Genomic DNA, 13455 nt, shown 5'->3' on the forward strand with positions numbered 1-13455 from the left:
AATAATAATAATAATAATAATAATAATAATAATAATAATAATAATAATTATATGTATTTTTATACGTATCCTTATAACTTATAAACTTTGTAAGAGTAGCTAAATATCTTAGTTTACATTATTTTTGTAATCTTATCATTTTATTACTATTTAGATTAATACTTTCAATTTCTAAGACCAATCTTATTAATATTAAAACTATCTTAATTAATGATAATGATAATAATAATAATAATAATAATAATAATAATAATAATAATAATAATAATAATAATAATAATAATAATAGAAAACGCTACCTCAATGTAATAGGCCCTTTAAAAAAAATAAACGCCTTCGCCCAGGCTCGAACCCACGAACTCTCGCTCACCCATAACACCCAAGACCACTCCACCAAATCCATTTTTCTGATAGTATATGGAACTAAATATTTATAACCCGTGTACACATTCTCGGCCCAACACACATAAACTCTTTGGCCCAACATTTAAAAATATGGGACACGACCCAAGAGAAAAAATTATACGGCCCAACTATATAATCAAAATCATGTGGCCCAATCCCTTTAACAAGTTAAATGGTACAGTTAACAACTAAATTGGTGGGTTTGGCTTTTGGCAAAACAAACGAAATTCATCATCTCCTCATCATCAAACGTTATCGTCTCATCATCTTTATTTTTGTTTACGTATAATTCTTTCCGGCACCTATTCTATTTCTTGAACTCGCTTATTCATTCACAGTTATCATCGTCCTTCATCCTTACTCATCTCAGCTCGTATAAAACAGTTACTGTTACAGCGAGTAAAACGGGAGTGATATTGCAGCAGTAACAATCGATCCGCAAGGCCTGTTGTCTGACTGTTTTGGGTCTGTTTTCGAACAGCAGACACAACAATGGTATCTTTTTAGGGTGGTTATTTTGGGTGGTTTATAACAATAATAAACATGGGTTCCATGGTTTGGTTTTGGATTGACAGAAAAAAATGGGTTTCGATTAGTGAGGGTGTCGATGAAGGTGGGGGTGATTCTTGAACGAGGATAGGAGAGAGAGAGAGAGATAGAAAGAGAAGAGAAAGATAACGCAGGTGTAACCGTAGGAGTACAATAACAGTTGCTTCCATGTGTGGAGCTCGATTAAACAGAGACTAATACAGAAGCTGTTTGTATACAGCTGTAGCTGCGACAGGAATGGAAAGAACAACAACAAAAATATGCGACAAAAAGAAAAAAAAATTATATAAAGGTGATGACTGATGAGGGTGGTGGTGGTTTTCTGGTTGACGGTTTACAAAAAAAAAATAACTATATCACAGGTATAATGGCTAGCATCGATGGTGTGTGTGGTGTTTGAGGTTGATTCTTGAACTATCAATAATAGTAACCATGCTGTAAACATGGTGTGTGTTCGATGGTGATTTGAAAAATATCTAGCGAGTTATAAAATAATGGAAAAGAGATGGTGTTGTAACCGTAAACCGGATAGGACATATTGTTGATGCTCGTGGTTATGTTGGCCGAAAATGATGGGTCTTGAAGTGGTGTTCCTGGTGATGTTTCGAACATAAATGGCGGTGGAAGTGATGGTGAGTTCTTAAGGAAGAAGAAGGGATGTGGTGGTTGGGTTGTGACTTGAGCAGGAATTAAATGGGTGTTTGTTTGTTATAGTAAAAATGTATATGAATTTATATCTAAGTGTTTATGTTCATGTATATAAATATAGATTGAGTAGGGAACCAATAAAGTAAATCATTTTGTTTGAATATGATAATGATTGTGAATTGTGGTTATATTTTCAACAAAACAACTGTAAATGATCATATAAAGATAATAAGATGCATGAATGAAATAATAATAATAATAAAATAATAATTATAATAATCAACAAGAATATAAACGTGTAGTTTGATAGCCGTCGCCTACTATTTCACTCATGGACTAAAATTCATGCTCCATTGCTAAACAGTTAAAATATAAAAGTGTTCCTAAAAAATCCAAACTTTTAGATTAAATATATTTAATTATTTCACTCATTAACTGTTTGAAACCTGATCAGAAAGGTTCGATAATTATTTATTTTATGTTCCAATTTATATGTACGGAGTACAAATATTTAAACTTAAAAAGGTAAAAATATTTTTAACAAATCTGCCATCTTCGTAATCGATTTACAGTTCAACTTTTATTTCAATCCAACATGAACAAGTACTATATCTTTATTAAAATTTACAAAACGTCAACCGAGTGTTACTAACGTTTACTAATTAAGCTCGAACTCAATTATTTTTAATATGTTCACATTCTATATAAAAACAGTTTTAAAATTAGTAAGTTTAATTACTAAAACAAATATATTATATATTTTTAAATAATTAGATTTAATATAACTTTATATATTTACAAATAATATTTACATACATAATTATATATATATCTATATATTTATAAATATTGTTTCCATTACATTGCATGTTATTTTACATATTTAATTCTAACAGTTTAATCATTTATTATTTCAATAATATCTATATGCATCTATTTATATAGTTGTTCGTGAATCGTTGGGAATAGTCGAAGGGTAATTGATTACATTAACACAATTCAAAGTTTTTGAAAACATTAACATTACAGACCTTGCTTATCGTGTCAAAACTATATAAAGATTAAGTTTAAATTTGGTCGGAAATTCCCGGGTCATCACAACTCATTCATTAGATTTTGTTTATCATTCATCCGGTTTTTTTTATCATTCATCAAAATTTTAGTCATTGTTATATTTAAACTTTAGTAGTTGTTATCATTGGTCGACTATATAGTTTTCTAATACATCATTTTATTCATCATAACATTCATCATAAAAGATAGAGCTTACAAATCGTATAATGCATACATTCATCATAAAACTCAATAGGCGAATAATATTATTTAATATATTTTTTCCCAATTGTATATCGAATGCTATAAAGTCATTCGAAATATAAATATAATTATAATAGTTTTCATTATTATTTTTATCATTCATCAGTTTTTCTTATCATTCATCAATTTTTCTTATCATTCATCATATTCTTTTTTATCATTCATCAGTTTTTTTTTTTAATTATCATTCATCAGTTTTTTTAACAATCATCATATTCTTTTTTTATCATTTACCCATTTTTTTTTTTATCATTCATTGGTATTTATATCTTTTATCATTCGTCGGGTATTCTTATCATTCATCATTTATTTTTATAACTATCGTGTATTTTTACCATTCGTCGGATATAATTCATCACTTTTCTGGTGGATGTTTTTATAATAAATCCGGTAGGGAGAATCACCGCGCGAGTTTACCGATGCAACTTTTAAGACACATAACTATCTAGGGCATGCCGACTTATACTCGTACATCAAGTGCAATTTTGTCATCCATCTAACAGAGTGTAAGTAATTTAATCTATGTTAGATTAGTTATTTATTAAATGATGTTATTTTTTGTACACATGAATATTGATAATGCTAAAAACGAACATATATTTCATAGCATTATTCCTCAAGAAAGACAAGCTTTTAGTTGCAATTGTTCTATTTACAAGTGATATTCGTTTAAATAATAAAAGGTGAAGACAAAAGACAGATTCGACGATTTGAAGACGCAAACGACCAAAAAGCTCAAAAGAACAAAAGACAATCAAAAAGGTTCCAATTATTGATAAGAAACGTCTCGAAATCACAAGAGTACAAGATTCAAAACGCAAAGTACAAGATATTAAATTGTACGCGAGGACGTTCAAAAATCCGGAACCGGGACTAGAGTCAACTCTTAACGCTCGACGCAACGGACTAAAAATTACAAGTTAACTATGTATATAAATATAATATAATATATAATTAATTATATTAATTATATATATATTATATATATATAATAAAAACCGTCGGCAGCAAGAAACTCCAAGGGTGTGAGCTGTAAATACCTCTCCGCGACTCGCGGAGTTTTAAGGGTATTTTGCCGCGAGTCGCGGAGCATCAAAAATCAAGTCTGGCTATAAAGCCAACCGAATTCTGATCAAATAAAAAACATCTTTTTCTCTTCCTCTTCATACGTAAATATATTTATATTTATAATTTATATTTTAATTTTAATTATAATTCTAATAATAAGGGTATGTTAGCGAATGTTGTAAGGGTGTAAGTCGAAATTCTGTTCGTGTAACGCTACGCTATTTTTAATCATTGTAAGTTATGTTCAACCTTTTTACATTAATGTCTCGTAGCTAAGTTATTATTATGCTTATTTAAAACGAAGTAATCATGATGTTGGGCTAATTACTAAAATTGGGTAATTGGGCTTTGTACCATAATTGGGGTTTGGACAAAAGAACGACACTTGTGGAAACTAGACTATGGGCTATTAATGGGCTTTATATTTGTTTAATTAAATGAAAGTTTGTTAATGTTAATATAAAGATTTACAATTGGGCGTCCCTATAAATTACCATATACACTCGATCGGACACGATGGGCGGGGTATTTATTTGTACGAATAATCGTTCATTTAACCAGACACGGGAATGGATTAATAGCCACTAGAATAATCAAAACAGGGGTGAAATTACATTCAAGGGTAATTGGTGTAATTGTTAACAAAGTGGTAAAACCTTGGTTTACACGCAGTCGATAACCTGGTGTATTCATTAAACAAAGTATTAAAACCTTGTTACAATTCGAATCCCCAATTAGTTGGAATATTTATCTTCGGGTATAATAATAATTTGACAAGGACACTTGCAATTTATATTTATGACTGATGGACTGTTATGGACAAAAACCAGACGGACATATTGAATAATCCAGGACAAAGGACAATTAACCCATGGGCATAAAACTAAAATCAACACGTCAAACATCATGATTACGGAAGTTTAAATAAGCATAATTCTTTTATTTCATATTTAATTTCCTTTATTTTATATTTAATTGCACTTCTAATTATCGCATTTTTATTTATTGTTATTGTATTTAATTGCACTTTTAATTATCGTATTTTTTTTAATTATCGCAATTTTATTTTATCGCTATTTACTTTACGCTTTAATTTAAGTCTTGTATTTATTTTATATTTTACATTAGGTTTTAACTGCGACTAAAGTTTTAAAATCGACAAACCGGTCATTAAACGGTAAAAACCCCCCTTTATAATAATAATATTACTTATATATATATTTGTATTTTTATAAAAGTAAACTAATATAGCGTTGAGCTTTGTTTAAAGATTTCCCTGTGGAACGAACCGGACTTACTAAAAACTACACTACTGTACGATTAGGTACACTGCCTATAAGTGTTGTAGCAAGGTTTAAGTATATCCATTCTATAAATAAATAAATATCTTGTGTAAAATTGTATCGTATTTAATAGTATTTTTCTATTAAAATATAAACTATTTTATATACACCTCGTTCGACATCAAGTATTTTTGGCGCCGCTGCCGGGGAATTATCTTAAAAGCCGGAAGCGCAACGCTAATATACGTTTTATCTACTTTTATTAAAATTCGTTTTTGTAAAAATACGTTTTAAATATAAAAAAAAAAAAAAAAATAAAAATAAAGAAAAACACGTAAAAAGTAAAACCTGTCAACTGAATTCTGGAACCCCGCGACTCGCGGGGATTTCTTCTCTCTTTGCCGCGACTCGCGGAGGGCTTCTGACACACGGACAAAACCCTAATCAAGCATTGATTACGGGTTATTTTTAATTATTATTATTATTAAAACCTAATTACTATTATTATTAATATTAGTTTTAATTTTACTTTTACTTTTTATTTATATATTTTAGTTAAATTAGTTTTATTAAATTGTAAAATTAATAGTTTTATAAAATAAATAATATAAAAATAATATTTTTATAAAAATTGTACTTTTTACAACTTTTTGTATATTTTTATATTTTGTACCTTTTTAATCGTTGTAGCGTAATATTTGTATTTTTAGTTCATATTTAATTTTAAACTTAGTTTTTGCTATAGTTATTTTTACTCCTAGATTTTTAGGCTTTGCCGTAAAACTCTCTTAAGTGCTTTTTCTTTAGACTAAGATTTAGGTGCTTTAGAATTTTGCGACGCCTTTTTAAGTTTTAGTTTCTTTTTAAGTTATTTCCATTTGGGATTTAGTTTTTCCTGTAAGCTTTAATATTTTTAGACCGTTTACTATGTATCAATTATCATTCCAATTAGTAATTTCAATTTGCGATTATAATTTTAAGTTAGTTGTAGTAATAAGGTTAAATTAGTTAAGTATTTTTAAGTTTTGATAAGTTTCTTTTATTTTTCCGTCACCTTTTATTTTTCAATCATTTTTTCTTTTTCAACCTTTTTCGACGAACTCTTTTTCTTTCTTATTTCTCGCCATTCTAGTTTTTAGGACTTAGAATTTTATTCTACTTCTTATCTAAATTTCTTAAAATTACGAAAATTTATTTTGAGTAGTTAAATTGATAGACATCAAAATTTTCTGGTTCGTAGTAATAGTTGGATTTGTACGTGGACCGGGTTATTGGAGCCAAACAGTCCTCAATTATATTGAGACCAAACGAATCCTGCCCCTCTGCTGCATCTTTTGGCTATTCGAAACGTGGGCAAAATCAGAAAAGTCTATTGATTGGATAACTTATTATAATTTTTCTTTCCTTTTAAAAACTAATAGGATATTCAGTGAATGCACCGAGCAAGACGTTCATCACATTTTGTACGTTCACCACCTGTAACTCGATCAAGACATCGTTTAACAAATATAACCGCCGTTGATTTTTCTTTAGAATCGTCATCCAGTCGACCAAGTACTTCAGTTCAAATTTCCGATAATCCAGTTTTTGAAACAAACCTCACAATTGAGAATCCAGAAAATATTCAGGAACGGTTCGTAGATCCTGAACCATTAAACTTTTCTCCGGAACCACCAATCATTCAAACAGAGATTGTTGAGGAACGAACTATTAAATCAGAATCATCTAGTGATACCGAGTCAACAAATTCAATTATGGAGAATCTGGAACCTTTAAGTATGGAAGACCGAATGAGAGCTAAACGCACTGGCCAAGGTCACGCAATTACTCATCCAGACATTAATGCGCCAGATTATGAAATCAAAGGACAAATTTTACACATGGTGACTAATCAATGCCAATTTAGTGGTGCGCCGAAGGAAGATCCAAATGAACATCTACGTACCTTTAATAGGATCTGCACACTATTTAAAATACGAGAAGTGGAGGATGAACAGATATATCTCATGTTATTTCCCTGGACTTTAAAGGGAGAAGCCAAAGATTGGTTGGAATCGTTACCTGAAGGGGCGATCGATACATGGGATGTTTTAATTGATAAATTTCTTAAACAATTTTTTCCTGCATCTAAAGCCGTAAGACTTCAAGCAGAAATTGTTACGTTCACACAGAAGCCAAATGAAACTCTATATGAGGCGTGGACAAGATATGGAAAGTTATTAAGAGGATGTTCGCAACATGGTTTAGACACCTGTCAAATAGTACAAATATTCTACCAAGGATGCGACATCACTACAAGAAAAGACATAGATATAGCAGCTGGTGGTTCTATTATGAAGAAAACCGAAACTGATGCTTACAAAATTATTGATAATACTGCTTCCCACTCACATGAGTGGCACCAAGAAAAAGATATCATTAGATCATCTAAAGCAGCTAGAGCCGATTCTAGCCATGACTTAGATTCCATTTCCGCAAAGATAGATGCTTTCGAGAGACGAATGGAAAAGATGACTAAGGATATTCACTCTATACGAATTAGTTGTGAGCAGTGTGGAGGACCACATTTGACAAAAGATTGTCTCAGTATTGAATTAACAAATGAACAAAGAGAGAATATTTCATACATAAACCAAAGGCCTGGAAATAATTATCAGAATAATTATCAACCGCCAAGACCTATTTACAATCAAAATCAGAACTATAACCGAAATATTCCATACAACAACCAACAAGGTCCTAGCAATCAACAAGTATCCAATAATACTTACAATCAGCAAAGACCAAATTTTCAAAACAAACCACCACAACAAACCGATGATAAAAAGCCGAATTTAGAAGATATGATGACGAAGCTAGTTGAAACTCAAACGCAGTTTTTCACATCTCAAAAACAAACCAATGAACGAAATGCTCAAGCATTTAGAAATCAACAAGCTTCTATTCAAAATCTGGAACAAGAAGTAAGTAACCTAGCAAGGTTAATAGGTGAAAGAAAACCGGGAAGTCTACCTAGCGATACAAATGCTAACCCCCGGAATGAAACAGCTAAAGCTATTACCACAAGAAGTGGTACAACACTTAAACCACCTGAAATACCTGTAACTTCTGATGAAACTATTCCTACTCCACAAGAACCACAACCTGATCAAGATAAGGAAAAAGAACCGGTAGTTGAAAAGGTTAATGAAGATAACACAGTTAAGGATAAACCTTATGTTAAACCATACCAACCACCACTTCCTTATCCGAGTAAAATGAAGAAAGAAAAACTTGAAGCCGAGCAATCCAAATTCTTGGATATGTTTAAACAAATAAATGTAAATCTTCCTTTCATTGATGTGATTTCAGGAATGCCAAGGTATGCTAAATTCTTGAAAGATCTAATCACGAATAGAAAGAAAATGGAAGAACTCTCGGCTGTTACTATGAATGCTAATTGTTCAGCAGTGCTGTTGAATAAGATACCAGAAAAACTATCTGATCCAGGAAGTTTCACAATTCCATGTTTTCTGGGTAGTCTTAGTTCAATAGAAGCATTGGCAGACTTAGGTGCTAGTATAAATCTAATGCCGTATTCACTATACGCTAAACTAGACCTTGGAGAATTGAAACCAACCAGAATAAGCATACAACTAGCCGATAGATCAATAAAATATCCTAGAGGGATAATGGAGAACATGCTAGTTAAAGTTGGTACTTTAGTATTTCCAGTAGATTTTGTTGTTCTGGACATGGAAGAAGATTCTCAAGTTCCTCTCATATTAGGAAGACCATTCTTAAACACGGCTAAAGCAATGATAGACGTGTTCGGTAAGAAACTGACCCTAAGTATAGAGGATGAGAGTGTTACCTTTTCAGTTGATAGAGCCATGCAACAACCACAATCTGCAGATGATACATGTTATTATATTCAAACTATAGATGCACATGCAGAATTATTAGAAGAATTTCCAGAATTACAAGGAACAGGAGAATGTTCTTTAGGAGAAAGTAATGAACCAATTGATGAAGCTGAAATGTTAGCTACACTTATAGCTAATGGATATGAACCAACAACAGAAGAAATTCAAATGCTAAAAGAAGAAGACAGATATCGATATAAATCATCGATAGAAGAACCTCCGAAATTAGAGTTAAAGCCACTTCCAAACCATTTGGAATACGCTTATTTACATGGTGAATCTGAATTACCTGTAATAATATCGTCTTCTCTTACTGAAAATGAGAAATCACAACTCATTTCTGTGTTGAAAGCTCATAAACCAGCCATTGCATGGAAGATTCATGATATTAAAGGAATAAGTCCTTCGTATTGCACACATAAAATCCTTATGGAAGAAGGTCATAAAACGTATGTGCAACGCCAACGAAGACTAAATCCTAATATGCAAGATGTAGTTAAGAAAGAGATTATTAAACTGCTAGATGCAGGTTTGATATATCCAATCTCTGATAGTCCATGGGTAAGCCCAGTTCAATGCGTACCTAAGAAGGGTGGCATGACTGTCATCACAAATGAGAAAAATGAGCTTATTCCTACTAGGACTGTAACAGGATGGCGTGTATGTATTGATTATAGAAAATTAAATGACGCCACCAGAAAAGATCACTTTCCCTTACCTTTCATAGATCAAATGTTGGAAAGATTAGCCGGAAATAGTTACTATTGTTTTCTAGATGGATTTTCCGGATATTTTCAAATTCCAATAGCACCCGAAGATCAAGAGAAAACCACATTCACGTGCCCTTATGGTACTTTTGCTTACAAACGCATGCCATTTGGACTTTGTAACGCCCCTGCAACCTTTCAAAGGTGTATGATGGCGATTTTTCACGACATGATAGAAGAATGCATGGAAGTATTCATGGATGACTTTTCAGTCTTCGGTGATACATTTAAATCATGTCTAGTTAATCTGGAACGAATGCTAATTAGATGCGAAAAATCAAATCTAGTACTTAATTGGGAGAAATGCCATTTCATGGTTAAAGAAGGCATCGTTCTTGGACATAAAATTTCAAAAGAAGGAATTGAAGTGGATAGAGCTAAAGTAGATGTAATTGCTAAACTTCCACATCCCACCAATGTTAGAGGAGTTAGGAGTTTTCTAGGGCATGCCGGTTTTTACCGACGTTTCATAAAAGATTTTTCTAAAATTGCCACTCCTATGAATAAACTCCTAGAAAAGGATGCGCCATTCATCTTTTCAGATGAGTGTATCAAATCTTTTAATATTCTTAAAGAAAAACTCACTAATGCACCGATCATGATAACACCAAATTGGAATCTACCATTTGAACTAATGTGCGATGCAAGTGATTTTGCAATGGGAGCCGTTTTAGGACAAAGGATTGAAAAACGATTTCAACCTATATATTATGCTAGTAAGACATTACAAGGAGCACAAACGAACTATACAACTACTGAAAAAGAACTCCTTGCTATTGTCTTTGCTTTTGACAAATTTCGATCATATCTCGTTCTAGCAAAAACGGTGGTCTATACCGACCATTCTGCTCTTAGATACCTATTTTCAAAACAAGATGCTAAACCAAGATTAATCCGTTGGATCTTACTCTTACAAGAGTTTGATATTGAAATCCGAGATAAAAAAGGAGCAGAAAATCTCGCCGCTGATCATCTTTCTCGTCTTGAAAATCCCGAATTAGAAGTTCTGAATGAATCGGCCATACAAGACAACTTTCCTGATGAATATCTATTGAAAATAGATTATAAAGAAATCCCATGGTTTGCAGACTATGCAAACTACTTAGTTTGTGGATTCCTTGAAAAAGGATTATCGTACCAAAGACGAAAGAAATTCTTCAGTGATATAAAACACTATTTCTGGGAAGATCCACATCTGTTTAAAAGTTGTCCCGATGGAATAATACGCCGATGCATATTTGGAGATGAAGCTAGTAAAATTTTAAACCATTGTCACACAGGACCAACAGGAGGGCATTATGGGCCTCAACTAACAGCAAGAAAAGTTTATGAAGCTGGATTCTATTGGCCTACAATTTACAAAGACGCACACCTTCTTTGCAAATCCTGTGATGCATGTCAAAGGGCCGGAAAAATAAGTCAACGTGATGAAATGCCACAAAATGTCATCCAAGTATGTGAAGTATTTGACATTTGGGGTATTGACTTTATGGGTCCATTTCCAAAATCTCATAATAATCTATATATACTCGTAGCCATTGATTATGTATCTAAATGGGCGGAAGCACAAGCTCTCCCAACTAACGATGCACGAGTTGTAGTCAACTTTTTAAAACGTCTTTTTGCAAGGTTTGGAACACCGAAAGCTTTAATAAGTGATCGGGGTACTCATTTCTGTAATAATCAACTTGAGAAAGTTCTTAAAAGATATGGAGTAACTCATAAAATCTCCACCGCATATCATCCACAAACAAGTGGACAAGTTGAAAATACCAACCGAGCTTTAAAACGTATTCTAGAGAAAACCGTAGGATCAAATCCGAAGGAATGGTCCATTAAATTGGAGGATGCACTCTGGGCTTTTAGAACAGCCTACAAAACTCCAATTGGAACCACACCTTTTAGACTTGTGTATGGAAAAGCATGTCATCTTCCAGTAGAAATTGAACACAAAGCATTTTGGGCTTTGAAGACATGTAATCTTGATTTACATGAAGCCGGACGTCTACGATTAAGTCAACTAAACGAATTAGAAGAATTAAGACATGAAGCATACGAAAATTCGTTAATCTATAAAGAAAGAACGAAGAAATGGCATGATAAAAGAATCAGAAGTTCAAAAGAATTCAAAGAAGGAGACAGAGTTCTTCTTTTCAATTCACGATTCAAGCTATTTCCTGGAAAATTGAAATCAAGATGGTCTGGACCATTCATAGTCAAAAGAGTTTTCCCATACGGAACGATAGAATTAATAAATTCAAATGGGATTGAATTTAAAGTTAATGGTCACAGAGTTAAACATTACATACAGGGTCCGATGGAAGTCGACAACGAAGTTAATCACAATTTCGACACCACAGCTAACTAAGTGTGGGGAGAATCAAGTCTTTAAAGGATAATATGTATTTCTGTTAGAGTTAGATTGTCTGTTTTCGTGTAGTTCTCGAAAATGGAACACGTATGGTCTTTCCCTAGCAGACCCTAAAGAACTAGTCTTCTCCCCCCATTCTGAATTTTTATTTTTTTAGGTTTTTACGAAATGAAGACTGCCTGTGAATTAAACCATGGTCTAATGCTACACGCTTTGATCACTAAAAGAAATAATGACATACTACCGAGTGAATTAGTATCAGTAATCAGAAAAAGAATGGACGGAGTTAGAAAAGGATCCAGATGCGAAGATAATAAGTTACAATTTGGTAAAGGAAAATCAAAATCCGCAGCAAAAAGAAGAGCACGACACCTAGAACGATGTCACAAATGCGGAAAATGGTCACATGGAGGTAAATGTTCAAATAATCAAACCTATTCAAATACCGAATTTGTTACTTTATGCAGAGACGGACCGTTCATATGTTTAGAAGAAAAGACAATGAATGCTCGAGGTTACGCCTATGCAGCCATGGAAAACCAATTAAATCGACTATCTTATGAATATAATAGATCATATAACTAAGAAATCTATTTCACAGGTATGTCTGTACAGTTTTTATTTTTATTTTTATTTTTAACCTTTTGATAATAAACGCTAATTTGTTCGCTAAAAAGTATTAAATTGGTATTAAATAAAATTAGGTTTGGCGACCGAAATTATTGATATCATTCAAAAATTTATTACATCACTGCGAAATTTAACGTTTATTCTTAAGGTATAAATATCTTTAATCAATCAAACCAAAATATTTCAAAAATTCGTCATGAGTTAAATTAGGTCTTGGAACCGAAATTACTTTACCGAAAAGAGGGGCGCATATTTTTGATAATATTTGATTGATTAAAGTGGGATAAAAAGACAAAAAGATTTTTAATTTTATTTTTACCATGTTTTTAATCTTAATATTTAAATCTTAAATTAATATTGTAAATTTTGTAAAAACAATATATTTAAAATTGTAAATATTTGAAAAATTAATATAAGTTTGGTATGAATTTATGAATTTTTAATTAAGTTTGGTGTGAATTTTTAATTTTTAAAATATGAAATTTTAATTTTATGCATTTCAAATTTTAAGT

This window comes from Rutidosis leptorrhynchoides, chromosome 4, assembly GCF_046630445.1.
Source record: "Rutidosis leptorrhynchoides isolate AG116_Rl617_1_P2 chromosome 4, CSIRO_AGI_Rlap_v1, whole genome shotgun sequence".
Taxonomy (NCBI): Eukaryota; Viridiplantae; Streptophyta; class Magnoliopsida; order Asterales; family Asteraceae; genus Rutidosis; species Rutidosis leptorrhynchoides.